Source organism: Primulina tabacum, chromosome 10, assembly GCF_025594145.1.
Source record: "Primulina tabacum isolate GXHZ01 chromosome 10, ASM2559414v2, whole genome shotgun sequence".
In the NCBI taxonomy this organism is placed as follows: domain Eukaryota; kingdom Viridiplantae; phylum Streptophyta; class Magnoliopsida; order Lamiales; family Gesneriaceae; genus Primulina; species Primulina tabacum.
In genome coordinates this window covers 38,801,783-38,818,452 of record NC_134559.1, presented here as the reverse complement: position 1 = coordinate 38,818,452, position 16,670 = coordinate 38,801,783, and the positions used below count along the sequence as shown (strand labels likewise).

Sequence of the window (16,670 nt, the reverse complement as noted above, 5' to 3'; positions counted from 1 at the left end):
CTTCTGTTAAGCTTTCGTTTCCTCGAGAAATCCGTTTAGGAAGTCCGAAATTCGATTCTGATTCCATTTTATCGTATCCGAGGCATAATAATAGCTTTACATTCGCTATTTTCTTCTTCTTATTTTTTTTCAATTTTCTGGGAACATTTAGCGATTTTTGTTGTCGTGAGCCGGTTCTGTGCGGAAGGGTATGATGCAGATTACTCCGGAAATGGTTTACTCATTAAAAACAATTATTTTTACTGTTTAAGCTATAATTTACGTAAACGTTCGCGACACGAGAACTTTCCAGGGAGGTCACCCATCCTAGCTCTGGCATCTCGCCAGAACGCTTAACTTCATGGTTCTGATTGGGCGAGAGCAGTGCCGCGTGTTGTCCATTGCCGCTCGCGCCACACGTACTCGAGGGATATAAGAATAAACATCCCACTCAATGTCGGGTGCGATCATACCAGAACTAATGCACCGGATCCCATCAGAACTACTAAGTTAAGCGTGCTTGGGGGAGAGCAGTACTAGGATGGGTGACCCCTTAGGTAGTCCTCGTGTTGCACCCCTTTTCGTGTTTTTCTATTTTTGATTACTTGTTGACAGACGATTTTCGGCTCAAATCATCTGAATCTGGATCACGAACAGATAAGACATGTGAAATCAACGTAGCTCGGGCACTGCCGGATTGGGACAAAATTGTAGGCTAATTCGATTTTAAACGGGCAAACGAAGGAGTCTCATTACTCCGCAATGAGCTGGAGAGATTTTAGCTGAATTCCTTCACTAAGACCCTCTAATTTGCGATTTTCCGCTTCGGTTAAGCTTCCGTTTTCCTCGAGAAATCCGCTTAGGAAGTTCGAAATTCGATTCCGGTTCCATTTTATCGTATCCCAGGCATACTAATAGATTTACATTCGCTATTTTCTTCTTCTTATTTTTTTTTCTATTTTCTGGGAACATTTATCGATTTTTGTTGTCGTGAGCCGGTTCTGTGCGAAAGGGTATGACGCAGATTACTCCGGAGACGGTTAACTCATTAAAAACAATTATTTCGACTGTTTTATCCATAATTTACGTAAACGGTCGCGACACGAGGTCTTCCCAGGGAGGTCACCCATCCTAGCTCTGCCATCGCGCTAGAACGCTTAACTTCATGGTTCTGATTGGGCGAGAGCAGTGCCGCGTGTTGTCCATCGCCCCTCGAAGGGTGACCCCCTGGGAAGTCCTCGTGTTGCACCCATTTTCTTTTTTTTCTATTTTTGATTATTTGTTCACAGACGATTTTCGGCTCAAATCATCTGAATCTCGATCGGGACCAGATAAGACATGTGAAATCAACGTAGCTCGGGCACTGCCGGATTTGGACAAAATTGCAGGTTAATTTGATTGTAAACGGGCAAACGAACGAGACTCATTACTCCGCAATGAGCTGGCGAGATTTTGCCGAATTCCTTCTCTAAAACCCTCTAATTTGCTATTTACCGCTTATGTTAAGCTTCTGTTTCCTCGAGAAATCCGCTTAGGAAGTCTGAAATTCGATTCCGGTTCCATTTTATCGTATCCCAGGCATAATAATAGCTTTACATTCGCTATTTTCTTCTTCTAATTTTTTTAATATTTTCTGAGAACATTTAGCGATTTTTGTTGTCTTGAGCAGGTTCTGTGCGGAAGGGTAACGCATATTACTCCGGAGACGGTTAAATCATTAAAAAAATTATTTCGACAGTTTTATCCATAATTTACGTAAACGTTCGCGACACAAGGACTTCCCAGGGAGGTCACCCATCCAAGCTCTGGCATCGCACCAGAACGCTTAACTTCATGGTTCTGATTGGGCGAGAACAGTGTCGCGTGTTGTCCATCGCCGCCCGCTCCACACGTACTCGAGGGATATAAGAATAAACATCCCACTCAATGTCGGGTGTGATCATACCAGCACTAATGCATCGGATCCCATCAGAACTCCGAAGTTAAGCGTGCTTGGGCGAGAGCAGTACTAGGGTGGGCGACCCCCTTGGAAGTCCTCGTGTTGCACCCTTTTCGTGTTTTTCTATTTTTGATTACTTGTTGACAGATGATTTTCGGCTCAAATCATCTGAATCACGATCGGGACCAGATAAGACATGTGAAATCAACGTAGCTCGGGCACTGCAGGATTTGGACAAAATTGAAGCCTAATTTTATTGTAAACGGGAAAACGACGAGACTTATTACTCTGCAATGAGCTGGCGAGATTTTGGCCGAATTCCATCTCTAAGACCCTCTTATTTGCGATTTTCCGCTTCTGTTAAGCTTCCGTTTCCTCCAGAAATCCGCTTACGAAGTCCGAAATTCGATTCCGGTTCCATTTTATCGTATCACAGGCATAATAATAGCTTTACATTCGCTATTTTCTTCTTCTAATTTTTTTTCTATTTTCTGGGAATATTTACCGATATTTGTTGTCTTGAGCACGTTCTGTGCAGAAGGGTATGACCCATATTACTCCGGAGATGGTTAACTCATTAAAAACAATTATTTCGACTGTTTTATCCATAATTTACGTAAACGGTCGTGACACGAGAACTTTCCAGGGCGGTCACCCATCCTACCTCTGCCATCGCGCCAGAACGCTTAACTTCCTGGTTCTGATTGGGCGAGAGAAGTGCCGCGTGTTGTCCATCGCCGTCCGCGCCACACGTACTCGAGGGATACAAGAAGAAACATCCCACTTAATGTCGGGAGCGGTCATACCAGCACTAATGCACCGGATCCCATCAGAACTCTGAAGTTAAGCGTGCTTGGGCGAGTGCAGTACTAGTGTTACACCTCTTTTCGTGTTTTTCTATTTTTGATTAACTTGTAAAAGACGATTTTTGGCTCAAATCTTCTGAATCTCGATAGGACCAGATAAGATATGTGAAATCAACGTAGCTCGGGCAATGCCGGATTTGGACAAAATTGTAGCCTAATTTGATTGTAAACGGGCAAACGAACGTTACTCATTTCTCCGTAATGAGCTGGCGAGATTTTAGCCGAATTCTTTCTCTAAGACCCTCTAATTTGCAATTTTCCGCTTCTGTTAAGCTTCCGTTTTCTCGAGAAATCCGCTTAGAAAGTCAGAAATTCGATTCCGGTCCCATTTTATCGTATCTCAGGCATAATAATAGCTTTACATTCGCTACTTTCTTCTTCTTATTTTTTTTCTATTTTCTGGAAACATTTAGCGATTTTTGCTGTCGTGAGCCGGTTCTGTGCGGAAGGTTATGATGCAGATTACTTCGGAGACGGTTAACTCATTAAAAACAATTATTTCGACTGTTTTAGCTATAATTTACGTAAACGGTCGCGACACGAGGACTTTCCAGGGAGGTCACCCATCCTAGCTCTGCCATCGCGCCAGAACGCTTAACTTCATGGTTCTGATTGGGCGAGAGCAGTGCCGCGTGTTGTCCATCACCGCCCGCGCCACACGTACTCGAGGGATATAAGGATAAAAATCCCACTTAACGTCGGGAGCGATCATACCAGCACTACTGCACCGGATCCCATCAGAACTCCGAAGTTAAGCATGCTTGGGCGAGTGCAATACTAGGATGATTGACCCCCTGGGAAGTCCTCGTGTTACACCTTTTTTCGTGTTTTTCTATTTTTGATTAATTTGTAATAGGCGATTTTTGGCTAAAATCTTCTGAATCTCGATCGGACCAGATAAGATATGTGAAATCAACGTAGCCCGGGCACTGCCGGATTTGGACAAAATTGTAGCCTAATTTGATTGTAAACGGGCAAACGAACGTTACTCATTACTCCGCAATAAGCTGGCGAGATTTTAGCCGAATTCCTTCTCTAAGACCCTCTAATTTGCGATTTTCCGCTTCTGTTAAGCTTCCGTTTCCTCGAGAAATCCGCTTAGGATGTTCGAAATTCGATTCCGGTTCGCCAGAACGCTTAACTTCATGGTTCTGATTGGGCGAGAGCAGTGCTGCGTGTTGTCCATCGCCGCACGCTCCACACGTACTCGAGGGATATAAGAATAAACATCCCACTCAATGTCGGGTGCGATCATACCAGCACTAATACACCGGATCCCATCGGAACTCCGAGGTTAAGCGTGCTTGGGCGATAGCAGTACTAGGACGGGTGACCCCCTTGGAAGTCCTCGTGTTGCACCCCTTTTCGTGTTTTTCGATTTTTGATTACTTGTTTACAGACGATTTTCGGCTCAAATCATCTGAATCACGATCGGGACCAGATAAGACATGTGAAATAAACGTAGCTCGGGCACTGCCGGATTCTGAAAAATTGTAGCCTAATTTGATTGTAAACAGGCAAACGAACGAGACTCATTACTCCGCAATGAGCTGGCGAGATTTTAGCCGAATTCTTTCTCTAAGACACTCTAATTTGCGATTTTCCGCTTCTGTTAAGCTTCTGTTTTCTCAAAAAATCCGTTTAGAAAGTTTGAAATTCGATTCCGGTTCCATTTTATCGTATCCCAGGCATAATAATAGCTTTACATTCGCTCTTTTCTCCTTCTTATTTTTTTTTCTATTTTCTGGGAACATTTAGCGATTTTTGTTGTCGTGAGCCGGTTCTATCCGGAAGTGTATGAAGCAGATTACTCCGGAGACTGTTGACTCATTAAAAACAATTATTTCGACTGTTTTAGCTATAATTTACGTAAACGATCGCGACACGAGGACTTCCTTGGGAGGTAATTCATCCTAGCTCTGCCATCGCGCTAGAACGCTTAACTTCTTGGTTCTAATTGGGCGAGAACAGTGTCGCGTGTTGTCCATCGCCGCCCGCTCCACACGTACAAAAGGGATATTAGAATAAACATCCCACTCAATATCGGGTGTGATCATACCATCACTAATGCACCGGATCCCATCGGAACTCCGAAGTTAAGCGTGCTTGGGCGAGAGCAGTACTAGGTTAGGTGACCCCCTGGGAAGTTCTCGTGTTGCACCCCTTTTCGTGTTTTTAAATTTTTGATTGATTACTTGTTCACAGATGATTTTCGGCTCAAATCATCTAAATCTCGATCGGGACCACATAAGACATGTGAAATCAACGTAGCTCGTGCACTGCTAGATTTGGACAAAATTGTAGGCTAATTTGATTGTAAACGGGCAAACGAACGAGACTCATTACTGCGCAATGAGGCGGCGAGATTTTATCCGAATTCTTTTTCTAAGACCCTGTAATTTGCGATTTACCGCTTCTGTTTCCTCGAGAAATCCACTTAGGAAGTTTGAAATTCGATTTTTGTTCCATTTTATCGTATCTCAGGCATAATAATAGCTTTACATTCGATATTTTCTTCTTCCCATTTTTTTTCTATTTTTTGGGAATATTTAGCGATTTTTGTTGTCATGAGCCTGTTCTGTGCGGAAGGGTATGACGCAGATTACTCCGGAGACGGTTAACTCATTAAAAACAATTATTTCGACTGTTTTATCCATAATTTCCTTAAACGGTCGCGACACGAAGACTTCTCAAGGAGGTCACCCATCCTAGCTCTGCCATCGCGCCAGAACGCTTAACTTCATGGTTCTGATTGGGCGAGAGCAGTGCCGCATGTTGTCCATCGCCGCCCGCTCCACACGTACTCGAGGGCATATAAGAATAAAGATCCCACTCAATGTCAGCAGCGATCATACCAGCACTAATGCACCGGATCCCATCAGAACTCCGAAGTTAAGCGTGCTTGGGCGAGACCAGTACTAGAAGGGGCGACTCCCTGGGAAGTCCTCGTGTTGCACCTCTTTTCGTGTTTTTCTATTTTTGATTATTTGTTGACAGACGATTTTCGGCTCAAATCATCTGAATCTCGATCGGGACCAGATAAGACATGTGAAACCAACGTAGCTCGGGCACTGACGGATTTGGACAAAATTGTAGGCTAATTTGATTGTCAACGGGCAAACGAACGAGACTCATTGTTTCGCAATGAGCTGGCGAGATTTTTGCCGAATTCCTTCATTAAGACCCTCTAATTTCCGATTTACCGCTTCTGTTAAGCTTCCGTTTCCTCGAAAAAATCCACTTAGGAAGTTTGAAATTCGATTCCAGTTTCTTTTTATCATATCCCAAGCATAATAATAGCTTTAGCTTCGCTATTTTCTTCTTCTTAATTTTTTTCTATTTTTTGGGAACATTTATCGATTTATGTTGTTGTGAGCCGGTTCTGTGCGGAAGGGTATGACGCAGATTACTCCAGAGACGGTTAACTCATTAAAAACAATTATTTCGACTGTTTTAGCCATAATTTACGTAAACGGTCGCGACACGAGGACTTACCAGGGAGGTCACCCATCCTAGCTCTGCCATCGCGCCAGAACGCTTAACTTCATGGTTCTGATTGGGCGATAGCAGTGCCGCGTTTTGTCCATCGCCGCCCGCACAACACGTACTCGAGGGATATAAGAATAAACATCCTAATCAATATCGAGTGCGATCAAAACAGCACTAATGCATCGGATCCCATCAGAACTCCGAAGTTAAGCTTGCTTGGGCGAGAGCAGTACTAGGATGGGTGACCCCCTGGGAAGTCCTCGTGTTGCACCCCTTTTCGTGTTTTTCTATTTTTGATTACTTGTTGACAGACGATTTTCGCCTCAAATCATCTGAATCTCGATCGGGACCAGATAAGACATGTGAAATGAAAGTAGCTTGGGCACTGCCGGGTTTGGACAAAATTGTAGGCTAATTTGATTGTAAACGGGCAAACGGACGAGACTCATTACTACGCATTGAGCTTACGATATTTTACCCGAATTCCTTCTCTATGACCCTCTAATTTGCGATTTAACGCTTCTGTTAAGCTTTCGTTTCCTCGAGAAATCCGCTTAGGAAGTTCGAAAATCGATTCTGGTTCCATTTTATCGTATCCCAAGCATAATAATAGCTTTACATACGTTATTTTCTTCTTCTTATTTTTTTTTCTATTTTCTGGGGACATTTATCGATTTTTGTTGTCGTGAGCCGGCTTTGTGCGGAAGGGTATGACGCAGATTACTCCGGAGAAAGTTAACTCATTAAAAACAATTATTTCGACTGTTTTAGCCATAATTTACGTAAACAGTCGCGACACGAGGTCTTCCCAGGGAGGTCACCCATCCTAGCTCTGCCATCGCGCCAGAACGCTTTACTTCATGGTTCTGATTGGGCGAGAGCAGTGCCGCGTGTTGTCCCTCGCCGCCCGTTCCACACGTACTCGAGGAATATAAGAATAAACAACCCACTCAATGTCGGGTGCGATCATACCAGCACTAATGCACCAGATCCCATCAGAACTCCGAAGTTAAGCGTGCTTGGGAGAGAGCAGTACTAGGATGGGTGACCCCTTGGGAAGTCCTTGTGTTGCATCCATTTTCGTGTTTTTCTATTTTTGATTACTTGTTGACAGACGATTTTCAGCTCAAATCATCTGAATCTCGATCGGGACCAGATAAGACATGTGAAATCAACGTAGCTCGGGCACTGCCGGATTTGGACAAAATTATAGGCTAATTTGATTGTAAACGGGCAAACGGACGAGACTCATTACTTCGCAATGAGCTGGCGATATTTTAGCTAAATTCCTTCTCTAAGACCCTCAAATTTGCGATTTTCCGCTTCTGTTAAGCTTCCGTTTCCTCGAGAAATCCGCTTAGGAAGTTCGAAATTCGATTCAGGTTCCATTTTATCGTATCCCAGGCATAATAATAGCTTTACATTTAGTTATTTCCTTCTTCTTATTTTTTTTTCTATTTTCTGGGAACATTTATCGATTTTTGTTGTCGTGAGCCGGTTCTGTGCGAAAGGGTATGACGCAGATTACTCCGGAGACGGTTAACTCATTAAAAACAATTATTTCGACTGTTTTATCCATAATTTACGTAAACGGTCGCGACACGAGGTCTTCCCAGGGAGGTCACCCATCCAACCTCTGCCATTGCGCCAGAACGCTTAACTTCATGGTTATGATTGGGCGAGAGCAGTGCCGCGTGTTGTCCATCGCCGCTTGCTCCACACGTACTCGAGGGATATAAGAATAAACATCCCAATCAATGTCGTGTGCGATCATACCAGCACTAATGCACTGGATCCCATCAGAACTCGGAAGTTAAGCGTGCTTGGGCGAGAGCTGTACTAGGATGGGTGACCCCCTAGGAAGTCCTCTTGTTTGCACGCCTTTTCGTGTTTTTCTATTTTTGATTACTTGTTGACAGAAGATTTTCGGCTCAAATCATCTGAATCTCGATCGGGACCAAATAAGACATGTGAAATCAACGTAGCTCGGGCACAGCCGGATTTGGTTAAAATTGTAGGCTAATTTGATTGTAAACGGGCAAACGGACGAGACTCATTACTTCGCAATGAGCTGGCAATATTTTTGCTAAATTTCTTCTCTAAGACCCTCTAATTTGCGATTTATCGCTTCTGTTAAGCTTTCGTTTCCTCGAGAAATTCGCTTAGGAAGTTCGAAATTCGATTCCGGTTCCATTTTATCGTATCCCAGGCATACTAATAGATTTACATTCGCTATTTTCTTCTTCTTATTTTTTTTTCTATTTTCTGGGAACATTTATCGATTTTTGTTGTCGTGAGCCGGTTCTGTGCGAAAGGGTATGACGCAGATTACTCCGGAGACGGTTAACTCATTAAAAACAATTATTTCGACTGTTTTATCCATAATTTACGTAAACGGTCGCGACACGAGGTCTTCCCAGGGAGGTCACCCATCCTACCTCTGCCATTGCGCCAGAACGCTTAACTTCATGGTTATGTTTGGGCGAGAGCAGTGCCGCGTGTTGTCCATCGCCGCTTGCTCCACACGTACTCGAGGGATATAAGAATAAACATCCCACTCAATGTCGTGTGCGATCATACCAGCATTAATGCACCGGATCCCATCAGAACTCCGAAGTTAAGCGTGCTTGGGCGAGAGCAGTACTAGGATGGGTGACCTCCTTGGAAGTCCTCGTGTTGCACCCCTTTTCGTGTTTTTCTATTTTTGATTACTTGTTGACAGACGATTTTCGGCTCATATCATCTGAATCTCGATCGGGACCAAATAAAACATGTGAAATGAAAGTAGCTCGGGCACTGCCGGATTTGGACAAAATTGTAGGCTAATTAGATTGTAAACGAGCAAACGGACGAGACTCATTACTACGCAATGAGCTGACGAGATTTTAGCCGAATTCCTTCTCTAAGACCCTCTAATTTGCGATTTAACGCTTCTGTTAAGCTTTCGTTTCCTTGAGAAATCCGCTTAGGAAGTTCGAAATTCGATTCCGGTTCCATTTTATCGTATCCCAGGCATAATAATAGCTTTACATTCGTTATTTCCTTCTTCTTATTTTTTTTCTATTTTCTGTGAACATTTATCGATTTTTGTTGTCGTGAGCCGGTTCTGTGCGGAAGGGTATGACGCAGATTACTATGGAGACGGTTAACTCATTAAAAACAATTATTTCGACTGTTTTATCCATAATTTACGTAAAAGATCGCGACACGAGGTCTTCCCAGGGAGGTCACCCATCCTAGCTCTGCCATCGCGCTAGAACGCTTAACTTCATGGTTATGATTGGGCGAGAGCAGTGCCGCGTGTTGTCCATCGCCGCCCGCTCCACACGTACTCGAGGGATATAAGAATAAACATCCCACTCAATGTCGTGTGCGATCATACCAGCACTAATGCACCGGATCCCATTAGAACTCCGAAGCTAAGCGTGCTTGGGCGAGAGCAGTACTAGGATGGGTGACCCCCTGGGATGTCCTTGTGTTGCACACCTTTTCGTGTTTTTCTATTTTTGATTACTTGTTGACAGACGATTTTCGGCTCAAATAATCTGAATCTCGATCGGGACCAGATAAGACATGTGAAATGAAAGTAGCTCGGGCACTGCCGGATTTGGACAAAATTGTAGGCTAATTTGATTGTAAACGGGCAAACGGACTAGACTCATTACTACGCAATGAGCTGACGAGATTTTAGCCGAATTCCTTCTCTAAGACCCTCTAATTTGCGATTTACCGCTTCTGTTAAGCTTTCGTTTCCTCGAGAAATCCGCTTAGGAAGTTCGAATTTCGATTCCGGTTCCATTTTATCGTATCCCAGGCATAATAATAGCTTTACATTCGTTATTTCCTTCTTCTTCTTTTTTTTCTATTTTCTGGGAACATTTAACGATTTTTGTTGTCGTGAGCCGGTTCTGTGCGAAAGGGTATGACGCAGATTACTTCGGAGACGGTTAACTCATTAAAAACAATTATTTTGACTGTTTTAACCATAATTTACGTAACCGGTCGCGACACGAGGTCTTCCTAGGGAGGTCACCCATCCTAACTCTACCATCGCGCCAGAACGCTTAACTTCATGGTTATGATTGGGCGAGAGCAGTGCCGCGTGTTGTCCATCGCCGCTTGCTCCACACGTACTCGAGGGATATAAGAATAAACATCCCACTCAATGTCGGGTGCGATCATACCAGCACTAATGCATCGGATTCCATTAGAACTCCGAACTTAAGCGTGCTTGGACTAGAGCAGTACTAGGATGGGTCACCCCCTAGGAAGTCCTCGTTTTGCACCATTTTTCGTGTTTTTCTATTTTTGATTACTTGTTGACAGACGATTTTAGGCTCAAATCATCTGAATATCGATCGGGACCAGATAAGACATGTGAAATGAAAGTAGCTCGGGCACTGCCGGATTTGGAAAAAATTGTAGGCTAATTTGATTTTAAACGGGCAAACGGACTAGACTCATTACTACGCAATGAGCTGATGAGATTTTAGCCGAGTTCCTTCTCTAAGACCCTCTAATTTGCGATTTACCGCTTACTTCGGAGTTCTAATGGGATCCGGTGCATTAGTGCTGGTATGATCGCATCCGACATTGAGTGATATGTTTATTCTTATATCCTTAGAGTACGTGTGGAGCGGGCGGCGATGGACAACACGCGGCCCTGCTCTCGCCCAATCATAACCATGAAGTTAAGCGTTCTGGCGCGATGGCAGAGCTAGGATGGGTGACCTCCCTGGGAAGACCTCGTATCGCGACCGTTTACGTAAATTATGGATAAAACAGTCGAAATAATTGTTTTAAATTAGTTAACCGTCTCCGGAGTAATCTGCGTCATACCCTTCCGCACAGAACCGGCTCACGACAACAAAAATCGATAAATGTTCCCAGAAAATAGAAAAAAAAATAAGAAGAAGGAAATAACGAATGTAAAGCTATTATTATGCCTGGGATACGATAAAATGGAACCGGAATCGAATTTCGAACTTCCTAAGCGGATTTCTCGAGGAAACGAAAGCTTAACAGAAGCGGTAAATCGCAAATTAGAGGGTCTTAGAGAAGGAATTCGGCTAAAATCTCGTCAGCTCATTGCTTAGTAATGAGTCTCGTCCGTTTGCCCGTTTACAATCAAATTAGCCTACAATTTTGTCCAAATCCGGCAGTGCCCGAGCTACTTTCTTTTCACATGTCTTATCTGGTCCCGATCGAGATTCAGATGATTTGAGCCGAAAATCGTCTGTCAACAAGTAATCAAAAATAGAAAAACACGAAAAAGGGTGCAACACGAGGACTTCCCAGGGTGTCACCCATCCTAGTACTGCTCTCGCCCAAGCACGCTTAACTTCGGAGTTCTGATGGGATCCGGTGCATTGGTGCTCGTAAGATCGCACCCGACATTGAGTGGGATGTTTATTCTTATATCCCTCGAGTACGTGTGGAGCGGGCGGCGATGGACAACACGCGGCACTGCTCTCGCCCAATCATAACCATGAAGTTAAGCGTTCTGGCGCGATGGCAGAGCTTGGATGGGTGACCTCCCTGGGAAGACCTCGTGTCGCGACCGTTTACGTAAATTATGGATAAAACAGTCGAAATAATTGTTTTTAATGAGTTAACCGTCTCCGGAGTAATCTGCGTCATACCCTTCCGCACAGAACCGGCTCACGACAACAAAAATCGATAAATGTTCCCAGAAAATAGAAAAAAAAATAAGAAGAAGGAAATAACGAATGTAAAGCTATTATTATGCCTCGGATACGATAAAATGGAACCGGAATCGAATTTCGAACTTCCTAAGCGGATTTCTCGAGGAAACGAAAGCTTAACAGAAGCGTTAAATCGCAAATTAGAGGGTCTTAGAGAAGGAATTCGGCTAAAATCTCGTCAGCTCATTGCGTAGTAATGAGTCTCGTCCGTTTGCCCGTTTACAATCAAATTAGCCTACAATTTTGTCCAAATCCGGCAGTGCCCGAGCTACTTTCATTTCACATGTCTTATCTGGTCCCGATCGAGATTCAGATGATTTGAGCCGAAAATCGTCTGTCAACAAGTAATCAAAAATAGAAAAACACGAAAAAGGGTGCAACACGAGGACTTCCAGGGGGTCACCCATCCTAGTACTGCTCTCGCCCAAGCACGCTTAACTTCGGAGTTCTGATGGGATCCGGTGCATTAGTGCTGGTATGATCGCACCCGACATTGAGTGGGATGTTTATTCTTATATCCCTCGAGTACGTGTGGAGCGGGCGGCGATGGACAACACGCGGCACTGCTCTCGCCCAATCATAACCACGAAGTTAAGCGTTCTGGCGCGATGGCAGAGGTAGGATGGGTGACCTCCCTGGGAAGACCTCGTGTCGCGATCGTTTACGTAAATTATGGATAAAACAGTCGAAATAATTGTTTTAATTAGTTAACCGTCTCCGGAGTAATCTGCGTCATACCCTTCCGCACAGAACCGGCTCACGACAACAAAAATCGATAAATGTTCCCAGAAAATAGAAAAAAAAATAAGAAGAAGGAAATAACGAATGTAAAGCTATTATTATGCCTGGGATACGATAAAATGGAACCGGAATCGAATTTCGAACTTCCTAAGCGGATTTCTCGAGGAAACGAAAGCTTAACAGAAGCGGTAAATCGCAAATTAGAGGGTCTTAGAGAAGGAATTCGGCTAAAATCTCGTCAGCTCATTGCGTAGTAATGAGTCTCGTCCGTTTGCCCGTTTACAATCAAATTAGCCTACAATTTTGTCCAAATCCGGCAGTGCCCGAGCTACTTTCATTTCACATGTCTTATCTGGTCCCGATCGAGATTCAGATGATTTGAGCCGAAAATCGTCTGTCAACAAGTAATCAAAAATAATAAAACACGAAAAAGGGTGCAACACGAGGACTTCCAGGGTGTCACCCATCCTAGTACTTCTCTCGCCCAAGCACGCTTAACTTCGGAGTTCTGATGGGATCCGGTGCATTAGTGCTGGTATGATCGCACCCGACATTGAGTGGGATGTTTATTCTTATATCCCTCGAGTACGTGTGGAGCGGGCGGCGATGGACAACACGCGGCACTGCTCTCGCCCAATCATAACCATGAAGTTAAGCGTTCTGGCGCGATGGCAGAGCTAGGATGGGTGACCTCCCTGGGAAGACCTCGTGTCGCGACCGTTTACGTAAATTATGGATAAAACAGTCGAAATAATTGTTTTTAATGAGTTAACCGTCTCCGGAGTAATCTGCGTCATACCCTTCCGCACAGAACCGGCTCACGACAACAAAAATCGATAAATGTTCCCAGAAAATAGAAAAAAAAATAAGAAGAAGGAAATAACGAATGTAAAGCAATTATTATGCCTGGGATACGATAAAATGTAACCGGAATCGAATTTCGAACTTCCTAAGCGGATTTCTCGAGGAAACGAAAGCTTAACAGAAGCGGTAAATCGCAAATTAGAGGGTCTTAGAGAAGGAATTCGGCTAAAATCTCGTCAGCTCATTGCGTAGTAATGAGTCTCGTCCGTTTGCCCGTTTACAATCAAATTAGCCTACAATTTTGTCCAAATCCGGCAGTGCCCGAGCTACTTTCATTTCACATGTCTTATCTGGTCCCGATCGAGATTCAGATGATTTGAGCCGAAAATCGTCTGTCAACAAGTAATCAAAAATAGAAAAACACGAAAAAGGGTGCAACACGAGGACTTCCCAGGGGGTCACCCATCCTAGTACTGCCTCTCGCCCAAGCACGCTTAACTTCGGAGTTCTGATTGGATCCGGTGCATTAGTGCTGGTATGATCGCACCCGACATTGAGTGGGATGTTTATTCTTATATCCCTCGAGTACGTGTGGAGCGGGCGGCGATGGACAACACGCGGCACTGCTCTCGCCCAATCATAACCATGAAGTTAAGCGTTCTGGCGCGGTGGCAGAGCTAGGATGGGTGACCTCCCTGGGAAGACCTCGTGTCGCGACCGTTTACGTAAATTATGGATAAAACAGTCGAAATAATTGTTTTTAATGAGTTAACCGTCTCCGGAGTAATCTGCGTCATACCCTTCCGCACAGAACCGGCTCACGACAACAAAAATCGATAAATGTTCCCAGAAAATAGAAAAAAAAATAAGAAGAAGGAAATAACGAATGTAAAGCTATTATTATGCCTGGGATACGATAAAATGGAACCGGAATCGAATTTCGAACTTCCTAAGCGGATTTCTCGAGGAAACGAAAGCTTAACAGAAGCGGTAAATCGCAAATTAGAGGGTCTTAGAGAAGGAATTCGGCTAAAATCTCGTCAGCTCATTGCGTAGTAATGAGTCTCGTCCGTTTGCCCGTTTACAATCAAATTAGCCTACAATTTTGTCCAAATCCGGCAGTGCCCGAGCTACTTTCATTTCACATGTCTTATCTGGTCCCGATCGAGATTCAGATGATTTGAGCCGAAAATCGTCTGTCAACAAGTAATCAAAAATAGAAAAACACGAAAAAGGGTGCAACACGAGGACTTCCCAGGGGGTCACCCATCCTAGTACTGCTCTCGCCCAAGCACGCTTAACTTCGGAGTTCTGATGGGATCCGGTGCATTAGTGCTGGTATGATCGCACCCGACATTGAGTGGGATGTTTATTCTTATATCCCTCGAGTACGTGTGGAGCGGGCGGCGATGGACAACACGCGGCACTGCTCTCGCCCAATCATAACCACGAAGTTAAGCGTTCTGGCGCGATGGCAGAGGTAGGATGGGTGACCTCCCTGGGAAGACCTCGTGTCGCGATCGTTTACGTAAATTATGGATAAAACAGTCGAAATAATTGTTTTTAATTAGTTAACCGTCTCCGGAGTAATCTGCGTCATACCCTTCCGCACAGAACCGGCTCACGACAACAAAAATCGATAAATGTTCCCAGAAAATAGAAAAAAAAATAAGAAGAAGGAAATAACGAATGTAAAGCTATTATTATGCCTGGGATACGATAAAATGGAACCGGAATCGAATTTCGAACTTCCTAAGCGGATTTCTCGAGGAAACGAAAGCTTAACAGAAGCGGTAAATCGCAAATTAGAGGGTCTTAGAGAAGGAATTCGGCTAAAATCTCGTCAGCTCATTGCGTAGTAATGAGTCTCGTCCGTTTGCCCGTTTACAATCAAATTAGCCTACAATTTTGTCCAAATCCGGCAGTGCCCGAGCTACTTTCATTTCACATGTCTTATCTGGTCCCGATCGAGATTCAGATGATTTGAGCCGAAAATCGTCTGTCAACAAGTAATCAAAAATAGAAAAACACGAAAAAGGGTGCAACACGAGGACTTCCCAGGGGGTCACCCATCCTAGTACTGCTCTCGCCCAAGCACGCTTAACTTCGGAGTTCTGATGGGATCCGGTGCATTAGTGCTGGTATGATCGCACCCGACATTGAGTGGGATGTTTATTCTTATATCCCTCGAGTACGTGTGGAGCGGGCGGCGATGGACAACACGCGGCACTGCTCTCGCCCAATCATAACCATGAAGTTAAGCGTTCTGGCGCGATGGCAGAGGTAGGATGGGTGACCTCCCTGGGAAGACCTCGTGTCGCGATCGTTTACGTAAATTATGGATAAAACAGTCGAAATAATTGTTTTTAATGAGTTAACCGTCTCCGGAGTAATCTGCGTCATACCCTTCCGCACAGAACCGGCTCACGACAACAAAAATCGATAAATGTTCCCAGAAAATAGAAAAAAAAATAAGAAGAAGGAAATAACGAATGTAAAGCTATTATTATGCCTGGGATACGATAAAATGGAACCGGAATCGAATTTCGAACTTCCTAAGCGGATTTCTCGAGGAAACGAAAGCTTAACAGAAGCGGTAAATCGCAAATTAGAGGGTCTTAGAGAAGGAATTCGGCTAAAATCTCGTCAGCTCATTGCGTAGTAATGAGTCTCGTCCGTTTGCCCGTTTACAATCAAATTAGCCTACAATTTTGTCCAAATCCGGCAGTGCCCGAGCTACTTTCATTTCACATGTCTTATCTGGTCCCGATCGAGATTCAGATGATTTGAGCCGAAAATCGTCTGTCAACAAGTAATCAAAAATAGAAAAACACGAAAAAGGGTGCAACACGAGGACTTCCCAGGGGGTCACCCATCCTAGTACTGCTCTCGCCCAAGCACGCTTAACTTCGGAGTTCTGATGGGATCCGGTGCATTAGTGCTGGTATGATCGCACCCGACATTGAGTGGGATGTTTATTCTTATATCCCTCGAGTACGTGTGGAGCGGGCGGCGATGGACAACACGCGGCACTGCTCTCGCCCAATCATAACCATGAAGTTAAGCGTTCTGGCGCGATGGCAGAGGTAGGATGGGTGACCTCCCTGGGAAGACCTCGTGTCGCGATCGTTTACGTAAATTATGGAT

At 44.2% G+C, this 16,670-nt stretch overlaps 16 non-coding genes and 3 pseudogenes across 16 annotated transcripts; 12 read left to right on the top strand and 7 right to left on the bottom strand.

The window, feature by feature from the left end:
* Positions 1-438: 438 nt before the first annotated feature.
* LOC142511037 (5S ribosomal RNA) lies at positions 439-557 on the top strand (annotated as a pseudogene).
* A 1,353-nt stretch (positions 558-1,910) lies between these two features.
* On the top strand, positions 1,911-2,029 carry LOC142514261 (5S ribosomal RNA). The gene has a single exon (XR_012810163.1). It is a non-coding gene; the product is annotated as a 5S ribosomal RNA (ribosomal RNA).
* Positions 2,030-3,484: 1,455 nt separating this feature from the next.
* On the top strand, positions 3,485-3,603 carry LOC142510818 (5S ribosomal RNA; annotated as a pseudogene).
* Positions 3,604-4,027: 424 nt separating this feature from the next.
* Positions 4,028-4,146, top strand: LOC142506266 (5S ribosomal RNA). Its single transcript, XR_012804562.1, has one exon. It is a non-coding gene; the product is annotated as a 5S ribosomal RNA (ribosomal RNA).
* Positions 4,147-4,829: 683 nt separating this feature from the next.
* LOC142515802 (5S ribosomal RNA) lies at positions 4,830-4,948 on the top strand. The gene has a single exon (XR_012811627.1). It is a non-coding gene; the product is annotated as a 5S ribosomal RNA (ribosomal RNA).
* Positions 4,949-5,625: 677 nt separating this feature from the next.
* LOC142506766 (5S ribosomal RNA) lies at positions 5,626-5,744 on the top strand. Its single transcript, XR_012805046.1, has one exon. It is a non-coding gene; the product is annotated as a 5S ribosomal RNA (ribosomal RNA).
* A 684-nt stretch (positions 5,745-6,428) lies between these two features.
* On the top strand, positions 6,429-6,547 carry LOC142506991 (5S ribosomal RNA). Its single transcript, XR_012805260.1, has one exon. It is a non-coding gene; the product is annotated as a 5S ribosomal RNA (ribosomal RNA).
* A 684-nt stretch (positions 6,548-7,231) lies between these two features.
* On the top strand, positions 7,232-7,350 carry LOC142515982 (5S ribosomal RNA). The gene has a single exon (XR_012811801.1). It is a non-coding gene; the product is annotated as a 5S ribosomal RNA (ribosomal RNA).
* Positions 7,351-8,035: 685 nt separating this feature from the next.
* LOC142508710 (5S ribosomal RNA) lies at positions 8,036-8,155 on the top strand. The gene has a single exon (XR_012806914.1). It is a non-coding gene; the product is annotated as a 5S ribosomal RNA (ribosomal RNA).
* A 684-nt stretch (positions 8,156-8,839) lies between these two features.
* LOC142512936 (5S ribosomal RNA) lies at positions 8,840-8,958 on the top strand. The gene has a single exon (XR_012808910.1). It is a non-coding gene; the product is annotated as a 5S ribosomal RNA (ribosomal RNA).
* A 683-nt stretch (positions 8,959-9,641) lies between these two features.
* On the top strand, positions 9,642-9,760 carry LOC142513734 (5S ribosomal RNA). The gene has a single exon (XR_012809664.1). It is a non-coding gene; the product is annotated as a 5S ribosomal RNA (ribosomal RNA).
* A 683-nt stretch (positions 9,761-10,443) lies between these two features.
* LOC142511497 (5S ribosomal RNA) lies at positions 10,444-10,562 on the top strand (annotated as a pseudogene).
* Positions 10,563-11,546: 984 nt separating this feature from the next.
* LOC142517394 (5S ribosomal RNA) lies at positions 11,547-11,665 on the bottom strand. Its single transcript, XR_012813143.1, has one exon. It is a non-coding gene; the product is annotated as a 5S ribosomal RNA (ribosomal RNA).
* Positions 11,666-12,349: 684 nt separating this feature from the next.
* On the bottom strand, positions 12,350-12,467 carry LOC142513198 (5S ribosomal RNA). Its single transcript, XR_012809158.1, has one exon. It is a non-coding gene; the product is annotated as a 5S ribosomal RNA (ribosomal RNA).
* A 683-nt stretch (positions 12,468-13,150) lies between these two features.
* LOC142514973 (5S ribosomal RNA) lies at positions 13,151-13,268 on the bottom strand. Its single transcript, XR_012810842.1, has one exon. It is a non-coding gene; the product is annotated as a 5S ribosomal RNA (ribosomal RNA).
* Positions 13,269-13,952: 684 nt separating this feature from the next.
* Positions 13,953-14,072, bottom strand: LOC142514943 (5S ribosomal RNA). The gene has a single exon (XR_012810814.1). It is a non-coding gene; the product is annotated as a 5S ribosomal RNA (ribosomal RNA).
* Positions 14,073-14,756: 684 nt separating this feature from the next.
* On the bottom strand, positions 14,757-14,875 carry LOC142515829 (5S ribosomal RNA). The gene has a single exon (XR_012811653.1). It is a non-coding gene; the product is annotated as a 5S ribosomal RNA (ribosomal RNA).
* A 684-nt stretch (positions 14,876-15,559) lies between these two features.
* Positions 15,560-15,678, bottom strand: LOC142515816 (5S ribosomal RNA). The gene has a single exon (XR_012811641.1). It is a non-coding gene; the product is annotated as a 5S ribosomal RNA (ribosomal RNA).
* Positions 15,679-16,362: 684 nt separating this feature from the next.
* On the bottom strand, positions 16,363-16,481 carry LOC142515805 (5S ribosomal RNA). Its single transcript, XR_012811630.1, has one exon. It is a non-coding gene; the product is annotated as a 5S ribosomal RNA (ribosomal RNA).
* Positions 16,482-16,670: the final 189 nt, after the last annotated feature.